This window comes from Acomys minous, assembly GCF_964271855.1.
Source record: "Acomys minous genome assembly, chromosome: 12".
Lineage (NCBI taxonomy): Eukaryota > Metazoa > Chordata > Mammalia > Rodentia > Muridae > Acomys > Acomys minous.
In genome coordinates, this window is record NC_140493.1 from 10,035,904 (window position 1) to 10,061,400 (window position 25,497).

Sequence of the window (25,497 nt, forward strand, 5' to 3'; positions counted from 1 at the left end):
TGATAAAGATCTGTACGAGCACACAAAAAAACATGCTAGATGCCACAGCAAGGACTCTGACAATGCAGTGGAGATAAAACAGATGATTAAAGATGAAGCAGCCCAGAGCCCTTAGCAACTGAGAGCAAAGCTCTTAACCTCTGGTCACATACATATTTGTCTCGAGATGTTAGGTTGAAAGTCATTCTTGGACAGTGGTTAGTGGTGGCGGCTCGAATTAGCCTTGCTCAGAGCCACCGAGTCTGATGCTCTGGGGGGCTGGGCTCACTGTCATGAATGTTTATGATACTTCATTCAGTTACTTCGAGAGCTCTGAAATCAGCCTTGGCTGGCAGGAAACCAAGCTAGTCTTCTGCCTCCCCATCTCCAGATTCTGTGGGGGAAAGAACAGAGGTAGAATTGGAGTCTCTGAATAGAATAGCCCTATTCCTTAGCCCCAAGGGGTATTGGGTCCTGGGCTGTTGGCTTAGTCACATTTTACTGTTGCTAACACATCTGCTTCTGTCTTCCTCCTGTTATTATGGTGGTTTGGATAATGAAACATCCCTTCAAAGTTGCTTGTGTGATGAAGACATCTAGTCTGAGTCTGTAATTTGCTTATTGGGAGTGGTGCCATGATGACGTGGGGTGTGAGTTACAACTGGGGTATACTGATTTAGATTCTATTTAGAACCTACTCAGGAGAAACACTTGTTTTTCATCTTGTTTGTATTGACCCAACAGCGAGTTGATGCATTTTCAAAACCATGCACTGTTGACTGTTTAGTGAGGCAGAAAGAGGCATGTTTGCCATCCTGAGGTTTCTATTTTCTGTTCTGGAGAAGTTAGAGTTAACGAGATCCCAAGCTGTTAAATCAGATTACATTGAATGGTATTTGAACTTGGGTCGTTCTCTCAATTTTGCTCATGTTAACAAAATTACCTATGGATCTTTGATTTTTTTTAGACGGTAGGCCACATAAATTAAGAAAACAGGCTTCAGGTTGTAGGAGGTAAAATATCCTTTTTGGTTTGTTTTTACCTCACATTGATGTTGGCCAAAGATGATCACTATGTTCACTTAATGTGAAACAGAGGGAAATCAATCACAAGATCATCTCTCAGACACATATACACCGATCACATCATCCTCACTGTCTTTAAGTCCCAGGGCAGGGGTGAGAGGTAGGGCAGAAACATAAGAAAAGCTGCGCTCTTTACTAGAAAATTTCCTGGATGGCAGAGGTAGTTGGTAGCAGCACAGCTGAAAGCCCTCAGCTGTAGCATTAGCTCAGAAAACAACCCCAAACACAAGAGGCTGGAGAGCCTTTGCTCACCCGTTTGCATTACAGTTTTGTATTTCAACACAAGCGTGTGAAAGAACTACCTGAAACTCACCCCGGCAGAGAGAAAAGCACAGAGAAGGCATCAAGAGAGATTCCCAAAGGGAGGTGTCCCCTTCTGTGCTTTATCCCTTCCCAGAGGATGCTTGCCTTTTCCTTAACTCTGGCTCGCGGTACATTGTGGCTAGACTGTCTTGTTGCCGTGTTGTGGAATCACATCAATTGCTCTTGGAGAAGAGGGGGGTGGGCATTAAGAAAGCAGGAGCCTGGCTTTATAGGTCAGTGGGTAAAACCAACCAACGAATGTTGGTAGTTTATAAAAGTTTCCCACGTGCTCTGTCCTCGTAACTTCAAAAGTGCAGGGTGCAAACTATGCAAACCATTTGTGGGGGTTACAGAAATCAATTTAGTGGGTCACTGCCTGCATTCATAAATAAAATGGAAAATATATGGGGGCAAGATATGAAATAAGTCTCTCCTTATTGGCATGTTAAAAAAAAACCACTTTGAAAAGAACCATTTTGATATCTCTGGGCAACTGGAAAGGGTGATAGACATGGGATGTTTTGAGTCATCGGCCCTGGTGCCCTTCCCTCACCTCTTTAAATATATAAACACTCTTCCTCAACTGTAGAGCGCCCGACAAAGGGGGGAAGAGGGACATTTCTGAAGTTGTTTGACTGGAACCAATCTTTCTATTACACGGGATCATTTCCATTTGACTTTCTTCATTAAAATGATAGACTCGGAGAAAATTCCCACCAGCCATGGTCAATTACCTTGCGCCGAAGCCCTTTAAGACTGCGTGACAGCGGAGCGGGAGCTTTGCCGCTGACTGCCACAGGCTAAAATCCAAAAGCAAGACTGAACAGACGCCGGGCCCCACAGCACTGACTGGGTGCCGCCTATTTTAGCGGCTGATGTTCTAGGAGTTGTTAGGATGAGAGCCTGGATCCTGGTGGTCCTAACCAGCTAGGCTCAGCCACCTCTCCTTAGTTAGCTGGTTGATGAAACCAGTAACAAAGAGAAACAGAGAAAGGAGACTTACCCAATATGGCCGCATTGTGAAGAGGAGCACGGAGATTCAAAGACCTTTTAAGTTATTCATTCGTGGGGCCCTGTAGGAGTTTAGGCTTACACGGAAGACAAGAGGTCTGGTCAACTGAGCAGCCCTCTCTGGCTCTACTTTTCCCTGTCACGGAGCCCCACAAATTATCGGAACAGCGTGGAATCTCTTCCTGGGAAACATGCTCGCCTTCTGGCACTTCAACTTCTTCCTTCTCTGAGCATGAGATTTTTCATTCTAGGAACAGTTTATTCCGTTTTCACTTGATCCCAGGAGTATTTTATTCCCTCCTTGATTCCTTTGATGATTTGGTCATCATTCTTTCCGTCTCCTGGACTTCGGGAATATTCCATTCCGTAGGTTCTTGTGCTCTTGAGTCCTACTTTTACTACACTGGGGTGAGATAGCTTTCTTATATGTTGTAAGACTTGCTTTACTTTCTAGCGTATAATCTGCTTTCCCTACTGACACCACTGGACTTTGCCTAATACTTTCTGGTTCTGATTCAGTTTCTTCATCGCTGCTTAGAAATATTCTGCTAACCAGGTTCTCCTGTGCCACTCTGTGTTCTCAGAGTGTCTTCCGACAGTAGTTAGTGCTCTATTAAATTGCTTCTCAGCCTTATGGGACTTGTATCTTTTCCTCCATAATAGAATTTTTTTTAAGGGAAAGTATTCATATGAACAGGAAATCAGCATGGTTCTGGTAGTTATTTGCTGTGACTCCCAGAAGCGGACACCGGATGCTTTAAGCAAAAGTGCTGTCACAGAGGCTGCCGTAAGGCGCAGACCTGATTGGTTGCAGTCGGTCTCAGCAGGGCCTGTTTAATGATTTTCCTCTTGGATGCCGGCGTGGATCTGCTTTAGATGTTTTTTTTTTTTTTTTTTTTTTTTTTTTTTTTTTTTTTTTTTTGGTGGCCTCTTCTGCCAATTCAGACCCCCTGGGTTGACTGAGTTGAGCTTTGCTCGCCGCCACCCTGACTATCCTGAAAGAAGGACCTCAGCTGGAAGAAAGTCCAGGAACTCTTGGCTCCGAAGTGGGGAGGCACATATGGTTAGAAAGGAGGAAATGAAGTTTGGGATCCACAGCACTTGCCAGCAATTTCTTTAAATGAGCAATGGATGGCATAGAAAACGTTGGCTTGGGTTTGGCTCCGCGCTTGAGGCAGCCTTTTTGTGGCAAAATCAGCTGCCAGCGTAGTGTCCTGCAGGGCAGCAAAAGGCAAAGGGGTTAGAGGCACCAAATGTGGTGAAAATCGGTTCTAGCCCCTGTGAGTCATACGATGCCAAGCAAGGAGTTTAGCTCACTTGAGTTTCAGCTCCGTAGGTTGTAAGGATAGAGATGAAGCGTGTGCCGGCTTCATGGATCTGTGCCCCAAATTCAGCCAGAAAAAAAAAATACGTATGAAGTATTTAGCCAATATCCTGATGGACTCGCCGTAGGTGCCAAGCGTTCTTATTAAAACTTTGTTGACAGATCTGCTGTCATCTCTCGTGGCTTGTTCTGTCTGTACAGCTCGTGGGATGAAGGCTGCTTCCTGGGATCTTGTACAACCGACACCACCCACACCGACACAGTTGCCTTTGCAAACGTTTCCTGATGACTCCTCTGTGGGTAAAAGCATAAAGCATCCAACCCATGGCTTCTGTGTCACTCCAGGAAACACCAGTTACAGCACAGCAGCCCTTCAATGAGGGCCCCGAGGCCTTCTCTAGGAGCTCACGGTCTGTTGGCAATGGAATAGGGTTTTGGAAGTTGTGAAGCTTAAACGACACGTGTCCCGTGGTGGGAAAGGAGAGAGGGCTTCGGGATAAACCGCAGCTCTGTGCAGAAGGAAATGATACCGAGTGCAATTGTAATCAGCCCCCTGCCTGAGCGTAAGAGGACTTGGCTTGTTGCTGCGTGCTATGGCATGCCTCCGTTTACATCATATCCCTTGACATATTGTAAAGCCTTGTGGTGAAACCTTGCCAGGCCATCACGGTAGCTTTTACAGCTAGATTTCCTTGTCTCCAGTCTCTACTGCAAGCAGTCACAAGCACGGATTCCAGATCTTTTTCACCTTTATTGGAAACACTGTTGTCCTCAGTCGCTTATAGGAAAGGTTCTGTTCATCCAGGTATTTCTTCAGTCAACATTTACGATGGTTCACCCTTCTCCAGAGTACAAGGGGCTGGGAGTGCATGGATAACTTGCACAGTCCTCTCCTCCCAGGAATCTAGACGGGATAGCATACCCGAGACGATGGCAGGGCATGGCGTGAGCAACACAGCCACACCCAGAGGAAGGACATCCACCTAGACACTGTTTTATGAAGTTTCATATTCTGACAGAACTTGAAACCCCAAATGCTGCCCTGTAGTGGAAGTTTTGGTTTCTCTAAAACCTCTGTTATGTTATGTAAGCATGTTTTTGTTTTAATCCCAAGTGTAGGATATGGGGCTGCCTTAGTTTATCCACAGCTGTTAACTATAATTGCCTCATGCAAGGTGGGGTCTTTGCCAGCTGATATATATATATCAGCTGATATATATATATATACATATATATATACATATATATATATATACACACACACACATATGTGTGTGTGTGTAGTTTCTGCAATTTTTTGCTATTGATTTCTAGTTGTAGCATGCTACGATCTAATAAGGTGCATACCTCTTTAAAGTACTTTGCATTTGCTAAAGATTGATTCGTTACCTAGAAAATTGTCTACTTTAGAAATGGTTCCATGGGCTGTTGGTATAAATATGTGTTCAATTTATGTTTGATGAAATGTTTTGAAGATATTAAATCCATGTACTCTAAACTGTAGTTTAACTCTAAGATTTTTTTTGTTGTTGTTGTTGTTGATTTTTAGTTTGGGTGACCTATCCAGAAACAGTTGGGTACTGAAACCACCCACTGTTATTGTAACAAGATATCTTTGATGTTTTATGTCTATTGATGTTTGTCTTATTATATTAAGTGTACTGACATTTGGTGTATATATTTATAATTATATCTTCTTCTTAAATTGATCTCTTTATTGATATGTAGTGGTTTAAAAAATCTCTTCTAACTAACATAGGGTTGAAGCCTGCGCTATCTGATTTCATAACAGCTATTATTCTATCTTGTTTTTAATTTGAATTTACTTAGTAAATTGTTTTTTGTTTTCTGGTTCTCCATCTGTGAGTATGTTTACCAGCAAGGCATGTTTCTTAGAGACAACAGAGGTTGAGTTGTCTTTTAGTTCAGTCAAATGGTCTATGTCTCCTCATGGTAAATTGAAGCTATTTGCTTTTAAGATATCTTAGTTCCCCTCTGTTCAGCCATTCCTCTCATGAAGTTTATTCTTTCCTGAGCTCTAGTGATTAAATGGCCATTAGTCCTCCTCTCTGTTTAGTATTTCTTTCAGTTCCTTTTGCATGCTTGGTGCTCATGGACGCCTATAGTTTGTGTTCATCTTGAAGTACCCTTATTTCTCTGTCAATATTAAATGATAGCATTACTGCTGAAGCGCTATTGGTTGCCAGTTAGTTATTCGCTTTCAGGCTTGTAATATATCCTTCCACGCTTTGATGGCTTTTAGGCTTGTTGATGAGAGATCTGGTGAGTTTCTGGAGTTTTTTTTTTTTTTTCCTTTGTAGGAGGTTTGGACTGCTCTACCCTGTTTGCTTATTTGCTTTGTATTTTTGACATCTTGACTATAATATATTGTGGAGAGTTTTTTTGTCTGGTTATATTAATTTTGGATTATAAGTGTTTCTTGTGTTTAGATGTCCGTTTCTTTCTGGATTTGGATTTTTTTTCAGAGGATAACTTCAATGAATAGCATCTGTGTGCTTTATTCTGAATCTCATAAATTTTTAGGTCTGGCTTTTTGATTATATTCAAGGATTCTTGGATGCTGCCTTCATACTCGTTCACCTTTTCCTAATTGATGGTTAAATGAAACATTTCATCTTGCCATCCTTCCTGGATACTCTTTCTTTTGTTTGGTTGAGTTTGCTTGTGATATTTTCCACAAAGTTTTAAATTTTGATTTATTTACGTTTTGCTTCCAACATCTATTTTTTCATGATCTTGTTTTATTCTCTCTCTCTCTCTCTCTCTCTCTCTCTCTCTCTCTCTTTCTCTCTCTTGTCCATTTGCTAGGATTTTCTTCTAGATTGCTGATCTCTCTCTCTCTTTCTACTTTCTGGATAGAATTCATCACTTTGCTTGTATCCATACTGGGTCATTGGCAATTTGTTTTTTATCAGAGAAAAATTGAAATCTTCATCCAGCATTTAATCTGGTTTTAGTGTCACTGATTTTGGCAGTTGAGAAGTTAGAATTTTACAGGAGTCATGCCTTGGGCTTGTCCATATTTCTTGTGTTTCTGTGTTGTGATGTGAGCTTGCATTGGTTTAGATTTCTCTCCTGGGTTTTTAGGAGGGTGGTTACAAAACAGCCCACTTTGAAGGCTCAGTCCCAAGTACTGCTTCAGTAGGAGGAGACCAAAAATGTAGTCATGACACCATCAAACTATACAAGATAATAAAAATGCACACAAAATCTATTATAGCTCACAAATTTACAACCGATGGTTATGGAACCAGAAGCAGCAATACTACTGAAGAAAGTTGTATAAAGTGAAAAATTACATGAACACACACACACACACACACACACACACACACACACACTAAGAAATGGGAAAATATACCAACAAAATTAGCCAAATATCCATAGGTGAATAAAATATAAAAACATCAAAATTAAAAGCTACAGTATCAAACCCATGATGGATAGACTCTAAAGGAACAACAAAATGGAAATGAAAGAAAAGAGAAAGGCATGGGAGTGGTTTTCTTTCTGGGTTTTTAAAAGCTGAGTACTGTTAAAACTGGTTACATGGGGCAGGCTCTGTCCACCTTCAGACTCTTGTCTTGACTTTGATTTATGCCATTTTTGACTTTGTATTGGCCAAATGTCTGATGTATGCCAGAATTATCTTTACAGCTGACCCTTTCCTTTGTGTATTAGGAACCTCTGCTAGCTTCACTTGATTTTTGCATTCTGTAGGCTTGACAGATTCCCTTTCCAATCCCAAGAGTGCCAAGATCATACCACCTGTTTGAGCTGAAGGGTATTCCCCAGGTGTATGGTGAGTGTGTGACACAAGCAGGGACCCAAGATGGGTACAAGCAGTGATCCTTTGCATTTCATTTCCTTTGTGAATTTCTGAAGATTTTCCCCATCCCATATATTTCTCTCTTTGGGTTAAAGCCTGTTTTTTTCTTATTCTGAATTGTCCCTTCACTGGGTCTCATGGGAGGAGCCAACAGTCTACCATCTTACCAGGAAGTCTTCATAAAGCGAACAATCTCTAAGATATAAACTTTACCCTATCCCCAAACCTGATACATGGGCTATATAAGATATGAGTCTTTGTTCATGAGGCCACACAAAAGTCAATAGCTCAAGGATTTGACTCGCCCAGTTTTTCACAAACCGTATCATTGGAAGATGGGACTCTTGATTGCTATCATAGGACATCTACTGATATGAAAGTGAGTATAGGAAAAAAAATTTCTGAGCCCACCTCTGGGTTTGAAAACCCACCAAAACCCACCAATCCCTCAGCGTGAAATCTCACCAGTCCCCACCCTGGAAGACTGCCCCACAAGAAACCCGATGTAAAATCTCCCTTTTGCTCAGTTCTCCATTGCTTCTCATCCTCCTGTGTCTCTCTCAGTGTATCTCTTGTGGGAGGTTTGTTGTGTACTGCAACTCTATGGTGTTCCTTGGCTCCTGACTGCCAGGATACATCTCCCTCTTCAGGCCTCTGACACTTGCACTGGGGATATCTTTCCTAAGAACTGCAAAACCTCCCTGGGGGAAGCCTTTCCCCTCAGAGGTGTAATACGGACAGCGAGCACAACATTATGCCTTCAGAATACCAGACAGGATTCTGGAACAATCAGCTAGTCCAAGTCACCAGTGTGATTGAGCTTTTGAATCACAATGCTTAATGACTTACTTCATTATTAAATTATCATCATTAATTTTATACACTGACCCAGCAACATAAATTCAGCTCTTCACAGCAATGTACAGAAAACCCATCTCCTCTTTGTCTCTTTTCCATGAAGCCTGCCAAATGTATGAGTTTGGTTTTCTCGTTTTCCACACATTCACCTTTTCTCCTACCATCATCTGCTCTCCTTGTTTCTAGTGTATCACAGGCTTGTCATTTGCTCACCTGTGAACCTTGCTCTAAAGAGTCATAAGGGACCAGGCACCTGTAGTGCTCTCTACCTCGGTCCCTCACTGACCTTACCATTCAGGTCTTTTACCCCTGTAACCTCTTCTGTCCTTATTGACTCTCAGGTCTGTGACACATTCTACTACTATGATGCATAGAGCTGTTCCTTGCTAAATAATTTCTGCTCATGTGGCTACCTGGAATCATCGAGTACATTGGCAATGTAGTTTTACAATTAGGCTGGCGATCCAAGTATTTCCTAACTCTCCTCTCACTTTGCAGGAAAAGCTAAAGGCACAGAGTGGAGGAGGCCAAGAGAGAGGCTCTACCAGGATGGAACCCCAAGCCCATTGGAGTCTGGATGATTCCATTATTAATTCCAAATGGCTGACATAGAGTATTTGGTGTCTTTCCAGCTGGGTTTTATTCTTGCTTTAGTATGGTATTTCCTTGCCACGCACTCATTTTCTCATTTGAAATGAGAACATTTATTCTGTAGCATCGTATTTTGAAAGCACACTTTTTTTTTTAAAAAAAGAAGTTCACAGTGAAGAGATTTCATAAATCTCAGAAGAGACGTTGAACTAGTGAACAGCCTTGGGACTGTTCAAGATCACGGAGACATTTAGAGGTTGACTACATTTAGAGGTTGACTAAATGTGTTTTACATTGTGAAATGAGATTGTAGGGGACAGGGATGTAATGTTATGATTTAAAGTGATGTCAACATTTGCAAAGGGCGGGGTTTCAGTGGTTAATCATCATTATCAGCCTGACTGTCTATAGAGTCACCTAAGAAGCACATCTCTGGGTGTGTGTAGAAAGGTATAATTGAAAGGGGAAGAACTATCTTGAATGTGGGTGGCACCATCTCTTTGGAGAAAGGAGGAGTGGGGCGAAAGGAGCTGAATGCTAGAAATCATAAACACAATGTGACCACTCACTTCGTATTCCCTTCCCCCATGACTTCTTCACCATGGTGTACCACCCTCAAACAGTAAGCTAAACAAACCTTTCCTTCTTTAAATTGCTTTTTCTAGGTAAATTGTTGAACAATGAGAGGAGTAACTAATATAATGGCAAACTAAAAGACAATATATCCTATAAGGGACAATAAAACTGGAGGAAAAAGGTTTGGTGTTTGGTGAGTTGTCTTTTTAAATAAAATGATCAGAAAATTTCTCAGCAAAAATACAATTTGCATGAAAATTTCAAGGTGAGAAAGGGATGAGCTATTTAGGAGAGAGAGAGAGAGAGAGAGAGAGAGAGAGAGAGAGAGAGAGAGAGAGAGAGAGAGAGAGAGAGAGAGAGAGAGAGAGAGAGAGAGAGAGAGAGAGAGAGAGAGAGAGAGAGAGAGAGAGAGAGAATGGCCATTTTGGAGTGAGCATGAAGAGAAGAGCATGAGGCTGGAGAGATGGCTCGGTGGTTAAGAATCCTGTCTGCTCTTCCAAAGGACCTGGGTTCAATTCCCAGCACCCACATGGCAACTCACAACTGTCTGCAACTCTAGTTTTAGGTGATCTGACACCTCCACAGCAATGCACATAAAATAAAATTAAATAAAAAATTTTTTTAAAAAATGGAACAGGAGGTAGAGGGCTTTTAATCCAGCAACATGGCTACTCTTGCTGGAATACAGACGTGCCTTTAATCCCAGGAGATAGAGTAAAATAGATCTCTGAGTTCAAAGCCAGTCTGATACAGAGCAGGTTTCAGGTAAAGAAAATCCTAGCACTCAGGAGACAGAGGCGTGCAGCTCTCTCAGCTCTTTCTAGTTAGTTCTGTTGATGAGTTCCCCTCTGGCAGTTGATTTGAGAGGCAGTGCAGGAGAGTTGAGTTCATGGCAATTCAGGTCATGGAATTCAGAGGCAGTCTTTACCAGGAGAGTTTTACAGAGACAGGTTTTAGAGAGGGAACAAGCTAGACACAGGTTAAGACAGAAGGAGCCAGAGAATAAGGAGCCAGAGGATTAGAACAGATTGCTAGAGTTAGTTTGAGGCGAAACAGAACGATTCAGAGGCTGAGAGGGAAGCCAGGTTGAAAGGAGTTTGAGTCGGAACAGCTGAATTGAACCCACCAGTAAGTCTCAGTGGCAGAGAACATTCTAGGCCTGGATTAGATTGTATGGAGCCTAGAAGCTTCCATGAATAAGCCCAGGTTAGCAGACAGAGGTGGTAAACCTCCAAGACAACAATTGAAACAGGATAATAAAACCCACAGGGGCTTCCGGATGTAAAAGGATCTTTTATACTCTTTTAAGTTTCCAGAACTAAACTCTCTGCAACTGTCAAAGATCATGCCCCGGATAGTGCATGAGACAGTCATGGTTAACATCTGTGGACAAACTGAAGCAGCCCCATATCCCACACCTGAGAGTAAAAGAAAAACACATCCATGCATCACAAGTTTCATACCTGGTCCATAGTATTATAGAGTAGTGGTGCAACATTTTAGATCTAGGCCAGTGGTTTTCAACCTGTGGGTCATGACCCCCTTTGAGGGTCACATTTCAGATATCCTGCATAACAGATAGTTATGTTATGATTTTTAACAGTAGCAAAATTACAGTTATGAAGTAGCAATGAAATAATTTTATGGCTGAGGGTCACCACAATAGGAGGGACTGTATTAAATGGTAGCAAAATTGGGAAGATTGAGAACTGATTTAGGGTCTAGTGAAAGGTCTTGGGGTGTGCCCTTGCTGGGACTATTAGGGCCATGCTCTTCTCTTCCCTATCTTGACTCTGAGGTAAATGTTTTTGCTCTACCACAGGCTTTCTGCTGGACTACGCTATATTCTTCCAGGCCCCAAGTCAAGGGGAACAACTGGCCATGGATTGGAGGATCTCAAAGTGTGAGGCAAAATGCATCTTTTCTCATATTGTTTATTGTCTCAGCTATTCATTACAGTAAAGGAAAGTTGATTAATGTATCATTCTAAGTCATGGAGTCTCTGTCCATAAATATGCTATATGTAAATATAGTGGACACATATAAATGTATGTAAGAGTTTAATGAGCTTTTGCAAAGTAAAACCTATGCATAATTAGTATTCATCTCTGGCAACAGAGCATCTCAACCAGCTCCTAAACTCTCTGTGTCTCCTTTCCAGTCCCTAACCTTTTGTCCTCTACAGGGATAACTGTAATCGAACATCTTACCTTGTAAATTAGATCTGATATTGGAGATATGTACTTGCTCATCACTGGATCCTTCCCTTGAACAACATGAAATTCATATACTCTATGGTATGTTTGCTTCCATTGCTACATGGCATTTGGTCATGTGAGTTCTCTGTTCAAGGTAAATGCCAGAGCATTTTTTTCTGGGTTTAACTATTAAATAGGGTGTGGTTTGGTATTTTTGGGTAATATTCTGGGTGAGTGTGTATCTTCTAGATATGCGCCCGGGAGTGCGATTGCTGGGCTACAGCACACGCTCACCCTTGGTAGATGTCGATGTTCTGGTCTGAGTCTGGAATGCCACCCACAGACTCATGCTTGAATGCTTAGCATCCAGCTCTGCGGTACTGTTCTGAGCCCCTGGGTGAGGGGAGTAGGTTAGCAGAGTTGGTCCCTTAAAGACTATGCCTGTTTGTGGTTCTGCCTGTTCTTTCTGCTTCTGTGTGGCCTATGGCCACAGTGTGAACAACAACTGCTGTCCCATGTTTTACAACCCATGCTATTAGGTCCCACCCCCATGCTATTAGGTCCCACCCCCATGCTATTAGGTCCCACCCCCATGCTATTAGGTCCCACCCCCATGCTATTAGGTCCCACCCCCATGCTATTAGGTCCCACCCCCATGCTATTAGGTCCCACCCCCATGCTATTAGGTCCCACCCCCATGCTATTAGGTCCCACCCCCATGCTATTAGGTCCCACCCCCATGCTATTAGGTCCCACCTCTAACCATGACAGAAAATACCATGAAACTAAAAACTGACTGAAACCAATCTTTCCTTTCCTCTCAGAAGTTGTTTCTGTCCGGGATTTTGTTACAACAATGAGAAAGGAAGCTCAAATGAACAAATACTTCTCCACCATGATTTTACCGACCACTATGCGAGCGTTTCAGTTGCCCCTATACTTGAAATACTTGGCGTTTTTTTTTTTTTCACCTGAAGCAATCTGGTGGTGGTTATGTAGTGATGTTTCATTGTGATGTCGTCTTGAACTTCTTTGCTTAGTAACTGAGCCAGCCATTCCTTTGTATACCTATGGATCCTTCAGGTATAGTTTGTTTTTTTGGGGGGGGGGGAAGGGGAAGACTGGCACATATTCTACTGGGGAATGTGTATAAGTAAGAGGCTATTCTAGTAGTCCAGGTGAGATGTGACAATTTGGGTTAGGCTAGCAATAGGAGAGACAGTAAACACACTTGGTCAAGATAGAGTTTGAAAATGGACCACTAGTCCTGATGACAGCCATAGCCTACACAAGCTCTCAGTAATAGTTCGCTGTCCTTAGGACTTGACTAAGTTTGGTCTAAATGCCTAGTCCTGTTGGTGTGCATCCATAGAACACTACAACTTAACTAGCTCTCACAGTCTCCTTGCACATGAACGCCATAAGCCCAGATCCCCAAAACTCTGTCTATGCTGTGTCCCCGCCCCCACCCCACGCCTTGCCCTGCAACCCTCTCATTGCTTGCACACAGCCAGAGTAATCTCTGCCCTGCTATCTCCGTGTGTGGAATTGGTGCTCTCCCCCACTACACTTCACCCTTCATGAGCTCCTTTCTGTGAGTTTTTAATTTTTAGGAATTTTATCACTACTGTTTATTTCTGTGCCCTTGTGGTGGTCTGAAAGAAAATGCTCCCCCCACCACCGACCCATAGGCTCATAGGGAGTAGCAATATTAGGAGGTGTGGCCTTGTTGGAGAAATTGTGTCTCTGTTCATTTGCTGCTGCCTGCCGATCTGGATATAGAACTCTCAACTCTGTCTCCAGGACCATGTCTGCCTGTATGCTATGTTTCTCACCAAGACGATAATGAGTTAAACCTCTAAACTCTAAGCCAGCCCCAATGAAATGTTTCCTTTATAAGAGTTGTCATGGTGTCTCTTCACAGCAATAAAACCCCAACTAACACAAACCTACAGGATTGGTCTTTTTGACAAAGTATCCAAGGACATAATGGGGGGGGAAAGTATTCAAGGATATAAAGGGGTGGACAGGCTTTTCTTGGTTTATACTTTTAGGTGCTGTTGGTGCATTGTGATGATAGTGAGCATCCTGCAAGAGAGGCCATGACATAGCAAAGCTTTTCACGTCATGGCACTGAAAGAAGGAAAGGGAGGTGCAGGAGGGGGGATGTGGAGGGAAAGATGAGGGGAGGGGACTGGGAGGGAGAGGATGGAATGTTTGCACAGAGATGACCTCCTTCAAACCCATGCTCCTAATTACTCCCTTCCTCCCAACAGAGTGTCAAGTCTCACATGCTCAATCTCTGGTGTGAACCCAGGACTTTCCAAACACACCCTCTAGGTCTGAAGATCCTTCTGGATCCTAATAAGCCCAGGTAAACTGAGTGTTGAACATGTCCCAGTAAGGGTCACGCCTTGATGCGCCTATGGATCCTCTCCTGAAGAGGCCAGTCATCCTCAGGGCAGCCTGGCTGGCAGGTCCACCTCCATCTCCCTCCCACTGCCATTCCTTTTCTCCTCCTCCTCTTTCTTTTTCACTTCTTAGGCTATTAGTTTAAAAAAATGACATCACAGGCTGTTTCATGACAACTCCATTGCTGTTGCTTTCCATGAGCTTAATTTACATGGGTCAGTAGAAAGCACAGGGTGCCCACTGTCTGTCAGAAAGAATTTTAGAGTGAGAAGGATGTAATGGTCAAGGTAACTAAATTTTGTGTATTTTCTCTATTATTATTATTATTATTATTATTATTATTATTATTATTATTATTATTATTAAAACAAAGTAGTTCAAGGGCAATGTTCCTTATGCCACTGTATATCACAATATAATGCCTTACATAGTAGGAATTTGATAGATATTGTTATCAACTACCTTATATAACTTTGAAATCAGAATTATATTTTAATATAAAATCAGTGTATTTTTAAGCTTCCCAAATGAATATAGCACTAGAGCTTAAAAATACCTTCCTAATTTTAAGTGTGGTTATTTTGTATGTCTGTGAGATAATAAAATATTCACTACCCGACATGTTAATTTCCTGTTGCTCTAAGCAATTAGGCTAAATCTTGTGTTTTAAAGCTATCCAGATGTTCTTAGGGTTTGGAGGTTTGGCATACTCTGACTGGGTTAGAGTCAAGGTGTTGGCTGGCTTGTTCTTTCTGGAAGCATCTTCTGGTTCAGTCCCTAGAGGTGGCTGCTGCTGTTCTCCACCACCTCCCTTCTGGTGGATACTTACTTCTTCCACTGCTTTTGCCTTTGTAGGGATCCTTGTGGTCCCAGCATTGGACCGGTTGCGTCATCAAGGTTGCTGTAAGTTTCTTACTCTGGCAAGTGTTTTCCCACGTGAGTAAAGTATTAGCTGAGCTGAGCAGAGCACAGAGGATGGCGTGCACACATCCCCGGGGAGGCAGGCCTCTTCCCTGATCGTTCCTGGTTAACGTATTGCAGACAAACAAAGCAAAAGCAGGCTGGCATCATGGTGCTGTCCTGTAATCCCAGCCCTGAAGGGAGAGGAGGCCAGCTCACAGAAGGCATGGTTTCCATCGTGAGACCCTCTCACAAGTGGAAAACTTAAAAAAAAAAAAAGCCTAAAATCCAGCAGTTCGCTGAAGAACTAATCTCATAGATAAATGAGCGTGGAGAACCACAGGGCTGTGGTGTTACATCCCTGAAGGAGAGGTAGAGCTGGGTGATGTGTGATGACCAAGCACGGTCTGCAAAGGCCGTCCCGCTGTTCCATTCCCAGAGTCCTCTATGGGTGACAATGGTCTGTTAGTTTCAATAATGGAGGAGTCATAAAAGGATACAGCCTGTCTGTTTTCTGTGTTTAGCATTCACTTCTCAGCTTAGCAAAGTTCTGCTTGTCCATTTTTTTTCTCCTCTAGAAGTTTTGTGTGTGTAAATTAAAACAAAACCAAAACCAAAAAAAAAAAAAAACCCTTTACTTAAGTAAACTTGTATTTGTCATCCTCTAATGAGAATTGTAAATCAAATCTTGTGTAAAGTGAATTATTAAGGCTGCTTAGAGAGAGTTCAGACGTGTGTAGGAAAAAGTCTTACTACCTTCCTTCCATAGGAATCTAGGGCTTTCTAAATTGGACTATCAGGCTGTGGAGCCAAGTTTCTCAGAGTCAGACAGGCAGGTGCCGGAGTAGATGATAAGGCATTGTTCTTGATGAGGGAGTGAGATCCTCTCCAGTTTGATGACAAATGCCTAGGAGGCCACACGTCCAGTCACTATAGCCTTGGAGGGAGGGTGATGCAGCTCACTGCTTCCTGAGTCTGGAGGGCTTTGGACACTGAGGAGGTCCTGAGACGCATCCTGCTGAGGGAGGATGTGAGTTGATAAGGAGGAGGCTAGAAGCTGCACCCGAGCACGAAGCCCATCACTGCCTGACGACAACTGAAGCACGTAGCTCCTTCTTCTTCCTCTCCTCCTCACTGCTCTGTCAGAAACCTTATTAATGTATGTAGATTTCCAGCTCTATCTAGCTATCTGAATGATTCAGAAACAAATTGAAATGTCAAGTTCTTTACAGCTTTCTGGTAATATTAAAATCTACCCAGTTCCTATTAAATTTCCATCAAATAATATAATCATTCAGAGAGAGAGAGAGAGAGATCGCTTCATCGCTGTTCTTCTCCTTCCTAAACACAGGGATCACACAAGACCCCAGCCATGTGAGTCTTTAATCAGCAATGCCAATGGGGACGCGGAGACAAGGGCAGACCTGACACATGGCCATGAAAACCCCAACTCTACAAATAGAAACCGGGCAAGGGGGCTGCAGGCAGGGACTGCTAGCCGCTCAAATACACCATTTCAAGGGAAAGAAGTTACTTCCAGCTTCTAGAGCTTTGGGAAAGATGCGTGCCTTTGTTTTCCGTGACACAGGCTTCCTATGTAGGAAGAGGAAGCGCCCGGCAGAAGGAACACAGAAGAGAAAGAAAGGCTTGTTGTATGTACATCGTCACTTCCAACTACTCCCTTGGCACTTTTACAAGGAGAGCTGGGCAGTTACTGTTTCCATCTCAAGACAAACGTAAGGAAGTATCAATAAAAAAGTAATTATCATACTAATAATTATAATAACCCAAATGATAACAATGCAAGTAATAATCATAAAAACATTATTATGTCTCTCTCCTTCCTTCTCTCGCCCACTGAATCTTTTTAATGTGCAGACGCCGGGCGCTTCCATCTATCCCGCCTTAAGCAGTAATTGCATTTGGTTCGGCCGGCACAATTTTAACCATAATATTAGAGAGAGAAGCAAGTCCTGTGACGTACTTATTGTTGGTTCTTATTAAAGATGGGGATCAGTGCCTTATCGTGGGGAGCCATCAGACTGTCACAGACAACTTCCTTTCACTTTACACTGCTAGGAGGTTCAATCCAGCTCCGATTTAAACCTAATATCGGCTTAGTTTTAACTGAAAAACAAACAAATAAACCCAAAAACCCTCTTTGGACTCTCCTTTTTGGCTTTGATTTCAGCTTCTATTATTATTATTATTATTATTATCATTACTATATTATTATTAGTTTTTAACCCTATGAATTCAGTAAATGTCATGATCAAAACAAGAACTGTGTGCATGTAACACATACTAACAGCATCTCCTTTGGGTCTGACTCAAGGTTTTGGCTGTTGGTTTTTGGATTTCGCTGATGGCCCGTTTTCTTTGGACTCTCCTCTGGTGACCAGGGGAAAGCCTTTTCTGCTCCGAGACCCATGGGACTTCTGAGCAGTGGTGTTCTCTACAGTGTGGAGGAAGCTACTTTCTAGGAGAAGGTGGAAAACAGAGGCAAGCAGAGTCCCACCAGCTCCTGTGTTCTCTCTGAGATCCAACCTTACTCTACATTTCTGCGTTCTTGAGATTCTCCCTCTTCTCCCCTGCGTTTTGCTATTCCCCGCGTCCCACTTCCCTCTCTCTTTTTGAGACAGGGTTGCAGGCTGGACTGCACTTCTGCGGTGTAGATCAGACTGTGGCCTCGAACTTGTGATCCTCTTGCCTCAGGCTCCCACGTGCTGGAATTATAGGTCTATGCCACCATGATCGTGTCTTCCATATTCTCTCAATAAAACAACCCTTCCTTCCCAAGTTAGTTTTGTTTGCTTTTGGTAAGCCGAGGGATTTGAATGAGTCGTTTTGTCTGCCAGAGGCATGTGACACGGCGGATAGGAACTAGCACTCAGTGCTTCCTTACCTTAGTGGAGCACAACGAAGCTTCCATCTGTAATTAAACATCTTTCATCCTCCTGTACATTTTAGCATCTCTTCTTGAGTGGGAGAGAGAAAGGGTGGCACTGCCGAGGTTCCTTGGGGGCTTGTGTGAACTCTTAAAATACACTGGTAAGGAATGAGAGATCGTGAGGTTTCTGAGTTATGCAGCCAGTTCAGGCCCACAATCTTCACCTCACGAATTGAACACAGCGGGTGGAGGCATCTATATTTAAATCTGCGTCACGTGGCCATTTATAGCTCCGAGTGCTCTACACCAGGAGCATGTAATGGGATGTTTGGAATGGAGTTTCTCTTTGAGTAAAAATGCATTTCTGGGAGTGGGAGAGACAGAAGTATGTGTCTGGACAGGGGAGGAGAGAATCCCATGGAAAGGAAGATGGCATGCTGGGCTCAAAGGCATGTCAGAGTCTGAGAGGAGGGGCTGAGCTCCACCAAGTCTGAGCCTCTTGCTCTGCTGAGTGGCTCTCTCATTAGAAAGCAGAGAAGATGATGAGACAGCTGTTCCCAGGGCTTTTTTTTAAAGAGTACCCTAATTACGTAAGGCATCGCTACACAGAACAGAGCCCCCTCCCCCTGCCAATGTCCAAAGGGGAGAGAGAGGAATTCTTTCTGTCTTGGCACACGAGTGTGGTGTTTTGCAGAACTCCAGATGGTGTGTGGTGTTGAAGTTTGTAGTTATATTAAAGATGCTGCAGACTTCTGACCTTGGTGGGGCAGGACACTGTGGAGAGATGGAATACTGCAGGCCAGAAGTGGAAATCACCTCGGGCTATTATCCCCTTAGTGGCCATTCCCTTCCCATCTTTGTATCTGGACCAGTGTTCTCATGACTATTAAACTAAACAAAGGGAATGTGTTGCTTCGCCATAGAAAAGGACCCTTTCCTGTTGCTTTCCTTCCCAGTGCTCCGTCTGCATATTGGTCTTGACCTTCTTTGTTCCGGGGCTACAGAGGTTCCTGTGACTGTTTCCATGGCAGAATGCAACCAGGGCAGGGCCATCCATACTTGGTGCAGAATGAGTACTTTTCTATTTTTTTTTTTAAAGCAGAGTTTTTAGACTTTACATTCATTGTACACAGAACAGAGTTGCTATATCTCAGAGGATATATAACTGGTAGCAGCAGATTCCAGATATCCTGTGAGGATTCCCTGGAAGTGGCCCTGGGGAAATGCTGAAGGAACTTGATGCTCTTGCAAAGTGAGAGTAGATCGAGGGAGGTGGCAGCTAACATTTTATTGCTTTCCTAGTAGTAGTCGCTAAAATGATGTGTGTTTAATAATTTCCTACTTTCCAAAACGACAATTGAGATATCAGGCAACAGATGGTTCTTTTCTGTCTTTTTGTTTACCCCATATTCTCAAATATGGGTGGTCTATGGGTGGCCTGAGGTTCCCTTCCTCTTCAAAGAAAGGAAAGATGGAAGGTAAGGGGCAGCTAAGCTGGGAATGAAAGGCGCTGCTGGCTTAGGAAGCCTGAAGATGAGGTTCCTGGTAGATCTAGCATAGTTGTCTCTGCAGACGGCCAAAGGGCTGTCAGTTAGCTCTTTGGTGTTGAAACCCTGGCTGCTCACGCAGTCCACAGTTTACTTCTGTTTATATTTAAATACAAAGCAGACATTTTCTATCAAACCTGGTCACGTTGAACCCAGGGCTGAGGTGGTCTGGACTGCCGGTCATCTCCAGAAGTCCCCACCTGCACAGGGTTTCCCCTCCGTCACAGTACATTTTCAATGGGATCTATATTTATATCCAGTGCATTTGAAAGACTGGTGGTTTAATCTTCTCTACTGGTCTGTGAAGTAAGTAGTTCTGAGTTTTTCAGTATGAAATTCTAGAGAAGTCATTTGCTCACTCTTTATTATAAAATTGTTATAAAATGTTAAACTTCTAACAAAATATTGATGATGGGTGAGAGAGAGAGAGAGAGAGAGAGAGAGAGAGAGAGAGAGAGAGAGAGAGAGAGAGAGAGAGAGAGAGAGAGAGGCAGACAGACAGACACAGAGAGAAAGAGAGACAGACACAGAGTGAGAAACACTGGTAGAGGGGAAGAGATATACTAACAACAACAAAAAAAGGTGTCTGTGGATCAAGGAATCAAAATCACACAGCTATGAACCAATTTATCCTTGCAGATATGTATGACTTGCAGTTCTATGGGTTACTGTAGTATTTTAAGAATTATGTAATAAAATTATATATATATATATATATATATATATATATATATATATATATATGAATTCCCTTCCTTTTGCACTACTAAGAGAAAGTTATGTGACCTAAAATGGCCTGATTTTTATCACTCGGAAATTTGATTGTTTATTTATTGTGTGTGCAAGCAGGTAAGAGGACAGCTCTGGGGAGTCAGTTCTCCCCTCCCACTGTAGGTTCCAGGGACTGAACTCAGGATGTGAGGCTGTGATTCAAGCCCTTTTACTTGCTGAGCTGTCTTGACAGCCCATACATACAGAATGTTTATATCCATTCTGACTGCCATAGCTGGAAATACAAGCAAGACAAATGAGTTGGGGTATTACTGAAATTGGTTACTCTCCGTGTCTCTGTCTGTGAACACACTTTTTGGCTTCACTGTCAATCAGTGTCAGAATTTGCCTACTCTGTTCCTCTCTGAACCAGGAAGCGCATCAGTGCGCCAGCATCTGATGGTTATTGGCTTCTCTAGAATGCTTGTCGAAGTCTCTCACACCCCTAAACATAGTTGTCACATTATCCTGTAATAAGAGTCAATTAAATTTCAGACACTTTAAAATTTTAGATTAAAAAAAAATGCACAAATATTTAGAATCCATTGGGTGTCTTTTTAAAAAGGAGACAACATTTTTAAATCTAAAAATATTAGCATTTTAGTTCACCAAAAATGAGATTCCTTGTAACCACAAAGAATTATCATAAAAAATCTTAACTTTTAACAAAAGACAGACAGAGACAGAGACAGAGAGAAACACTGGTGGGAGAAGGGAGGAGGCATGCTAGTGTAGAAGGTGGCTGTGGGACAAGGGGCGCCCACAGTCATGTTACACACTGTGTGTTTTTTTTTCAGTACTAACCATAATAATCCTTTTGAGCTAGGGTCTTGTAGCTTAAGATGCATTTATGGTGTCTGGCTTACAGAATGATGGCAGACAACGACATAGGGCATTTCGCAGGCTCCATGAGGTTTCCTTTTCCCTGCATTTCTCTCAGGTATATTACTTTCCGCAGTGCTTGACAACCTCTATTAGGCTTCTGTGGCTCTTCAGGCACCAGTTTATGCCCCTTCGTTTTTAGTACCTTTACCAGTCACTCCAGTGTTGGTGGTTGTTGACGCAGCTCATATTCATCTTAGCCAGTTAAGACTGTTGGTTGCCTTCCTCCTTTGGAAGCTTGCTTGGCACCGTCTGGGAACATCAAAGCTAGTCCTCAGGGAGGGACCCTTTAGGTCAGTTGCAGCTCATGGGCTTCTGGGCCGTGGTTCAGAGGTACGTGTTGTCTTCAGCAATAGAGTTGTATAGAGGAATTTTAGTTCAGAACATGGCTGCCCTGGCAAGAGGTCTCATCCAAAGGCCTTCTAAGTCTGTGTGATCTGGCTGGAATACAAACACGCCTTTAATCCAGGAGGCAGAGGCAAACAGATCCGAGTTCAAGGCCAGCCTGGTATGAAGCAAGTTTCAGGTAAAGAAGAATTTAGATCCAGGCGTGGTGGTACATGCCTTTAATCCCAAACAATGGAGGTAAAGTTTGTAGAAGGAAGCACCCATGTTTGAAAGTGATGTGTAATTGAGGGGCAGAAAAAGTGATGAATTAGAGAGAGATTTGACAGAAGAAGACATGCCCAACTCTCATGAGAAGAGAGGAAAAGGAGGAAAAAGAAAGCTATTTTAAGAATACACACACACACACACACACACACACACACACACACACACAGAGAGAGAGAGAGAGAGAGAGAGAGAGAGAGAGAGAGAGAGAGAGAGAAGAGAAGAGAAGAGAAGAGAGAGAGAACTGAGGTGAAGACAGAATAAGCCAGAGAATGAGAAGGAGCCAGAAGACAAGAGCAGATTGCTGGAGTTAGTTTGAGACCAAGCAGTGCAATTCAGATACTGAGAGTGAAGCCAGATTGAATAAATCAGCTGTGAGAGGAGTTTGAGCCAGAACAGCTGAGTTGAACCAGCCAGCCCAGAGCTCAGAAAGAACAAGTAAGGGCGAGCTTATTAAGCAGTAAGTCTCAATCTAGGCCTAGGTTAGATTGTATGTGAGAATGTGCTCATCTGGATAGAAACCAGATCTTGAGGGGACCAGTATTTAGCATTATGGATACATAGCACCAGACCACCCCCCCAACAGAGAGGTGATATGGTACCATAGCTGGGTGATACCGTAGGCTCATTTTTAGCTTTTTGAAGGTTCTCCATGCCAATTTCCATAGCGGCTGCTGCACCAGTTTGCAACCCCACCACCAGTTCGTCTATTGAGAGATGATCATTTGATTTTTATCTTTATCTCTTTCGGTTAGTTTTAGGTTGAAGTCTATTTTGCCAAATATTAAGATAGAATGCCTGCTTGCTTTGTGGTCCCATTTGACTGGAATACTTTTGTCCATCATTTTACTCTTTGTTGGTGCCTATCTTCAAGACTAACTTGTCTTTCTTATAGGCAGCACATTTTGTTTCTTGAGCTGTTCAGGCAGTCAGTGTCTTTTGATTGGAGAATCAAGGCCACTGATAGTAAAAATTATTATTGGAATGTCTGTGTTAGCTGTGGTCATCACGTTGTTGGTTATTGGTGTTCTTTGTGCTCCAGGTGGCATTTTGTGTTTTAATAATATTTTGGCGTTATATTTCTTTCCACAACCTCTCTGCTTTGCTCAGGCCTCTCTTTAGCCTGATAGAATATTTCCTTTTCTTTAGGTTTGGTCTGTTGGATATTCACTTTATATTATAAAGGCTGTTTATGTTATTGAAAGTCTTAATTTCTCCTTTAATCATGGTAGTTAGTTTTGCTGGGTATATTATTTTATGTTGGCTCCTGCAGTCTTTTAGGGCTCGGGGTGCACTGACTCCAGGCTTTCAAAGATTCCATTCTAGAAACCAGCTGTTATTCTAATGGGTTTTCTTTGGTATGTGATTCAAATTTTTCTCTTGCAGCTTTTAATATGCTTTCTTTGTTATGTATACCTGGTGTTTTAACTATGACATAATGTGGGAGTTTTCTATTCTGGTCTTGCCTGTTTGGTGTTCTGTGTGCTTCTTGTATTTGTCTGGGTATGTCTTTCCTTGATTTGGGGAAGTTTTCTTCAATAATCCTGTTGAAGGATGCTCTGTGCCACTGACTTGTGGTTCCTCTCTCTCATCTATGCCTGTTATTCAAAAGTTCATTTTTTTCTCCATAGTTTTTCATATTTTCTGTGAGTACTTTCCTGTCTTAATTTTTTTTTTTTATACTCCTTGCTGGTTTGGTCTAGATCCTCTGTTTTGTCTTTGAGTCTTCTTATTCTGTCTTCTGCCTAATTCATCTCATGTGCAAGGGTTTCCTTTGAGTATTTAGTTGGCTTCCTGGGTTTTGTAATTCCATCTCTTTTCCAGCGTGAGCCCCCTTCAGCGTTTCTATCTCCTGACTGAATTCCACTCTTGGATTGTCTTTACCATTTCCAGCAGCCTTCTATTTGTGTTTTTTTTTGGGTATTGCTCATGCATTTACTCTTCATTTGCTCTTTATCCTTGATTTCATCAATCTGTTTCTTTGTATTTTCCTTAAGCTCATCGACATCTTTGAGGAAGTTTATGATTAGTGTTTTAATTTCGGGGTCCTGGAGTCCATCTATGTAATACTCACTGGCAAGCATTTCAGCAGAACTGGTTTGTTTGATCTTTCATATTGTTGGTATTCCTGGGATGATATCTGGTTGTGTGGGCTTCCTTTTTTAGTTCTGACTTTGTTATGGATAAAGCAGGTTGAGGAAGAAAAGATGCAGAGAGCAGGCTGTGTCTAGGGTTGAAAATGTCTTGGGTGGAATGTATTCAGGTGGACAGAGGGCACAGGACTGGTAAACAGGATGCACTTTTTACTCCAAGCATGTGGTGTGGGGCTAGATAAATCTTTATGAAAAGGTGGGATATGGTATAGTAGCATCCACTGATTAGTGCCATAGGTTGGGAGGATCCTACCCCAAGCTTAGACATTTCTGTAGGGGAGACAGGTGCATTATCAGGTTTCTTTAGAGGAACAGAACCAATGAGATAGTAACTCAAATAATTCAACCAAGAATAATCCCTCACAGGTGTAGCCAGATGCTTGGGCATTAGTTTAATCTAGGTGTACTTAAGTTGGTAACCAAAAATAGCCATGACAGTAGGGAAGGCCAGACTAGGCTGGGGAGCTGGTTGTGTAACCCTGGCTAAACCTGGTAGATTATGGAAAAGGCGTGGATGAGGAGGTCATGGGTACTCACCAGGGTCGACCCTGAAGGAGGACTTGGGAAGTCTGGCCATGGAGGAGGGTTTTGGGGGTGGTGCAAAGAATCCTGTGGGTGGGTGCAATGTTTCCTTAGCTATTTTTTTCCATAGACTGGGATGGTGATATTCTTGGAGTGTAATCACCAGGGACTACTTACAGAAGAGAGGTACAGAGAAGCTCATTAAAGAGAGAATATTAAAAATTAGATATTTCTGTTTAATATTAGGTGACTGTTAAAATAAACCTAAATGTCTGAAGACTTTTTCTTTCTATTCTCTTTCTTTGTTTTTTTTTTTTTTTTTTTTCTGTCTTTGGAGCTCTGTATAGGTCTGGCTATCCTGGAACTTGCTTTGCAGGACAGGTTGGCCTCAACTCAGAATTCAGAGATCCACCTGTCTCTGACCCCCAAGTACTGGATTAAAGTCTTGGGCCACCACTGCCCAGCAAAGATTTGATTTTCAATACAATGTTGTTTTAAACTTCTAAGCACTCTTGTATTGATCAGTAGCCTTTCTAGACTTTTCAAAAGCCCTGTGGATCAAAAAGCAATTACTACTCCCTTAATAGATGGAGGTAATATAGTTGGTGTTTAGGAAGGATACACTCAGGAATATTGGCTAATAAAGTAAGTTTTCTATCACTTAGTTCAAACAGAGGACAAATTTTTATTTAAAGGTCTATTTAGCTTCTATCTTTGAAAGCTGCAAGGCCATAAAAACATGAGAGCTTCTTTTTTCGGTAATGAGGTCCTGATTCTGAGTATTTGAATATCCTCATAAAGAAACAGAAATAGCATCCTAAGTTTCAGGGGTAAGCAGGATGCTTTTGTAAATCATACTGAGTTGTTAAATTAAGGAGAAACATTTATCCCTCGGAGGTATTAGAACTGGTGCTGTATCCGGGTGTGGAATGATTGGTGACAAATAACTTTGTCCCTCCTCTTTTCTCTATTCTAACTTGAAATCAATCCTTTAGAGCCACATCAGAGTTGTAGGGCATTACTCCTGAGGGCT

General features: G+C 42.4%; 1 protein-coding gene across 6 annotated transcripts in view; it reads left to right on the top strand.

Annotated features, from left to right (window-relative positions):
• Window positions 1-25,497, top strand: part of LOC311579175 (uncharacterized protein) — a 69,762-nt gene that overhangs the window by 34,479 nt on the left and 9,786 nt on the right. The window contains exons 1-2 of one of the 6 annotated variants that reach the window (XR_014773081.1): window positions 12,818-12,858; window positions 16,439-16,817. The exons of 2 other annotated variants lie outside the window; for them this stretch is intronic. The gene's annotated coding sequence lies outside the window, so the exon portion shown is untranslated. Of the gene's footprint in view, window positions 1-12,817; window positions 12,859-14,009; window positions 14,150-16,438; window positions 16,818-25,497 lie in introns of those variants that run through there. 3 more of the 6 variants (XR_014773083.1, XR_014773082.1, XR_014773084.1) reach the window with 3 other exon arrangements.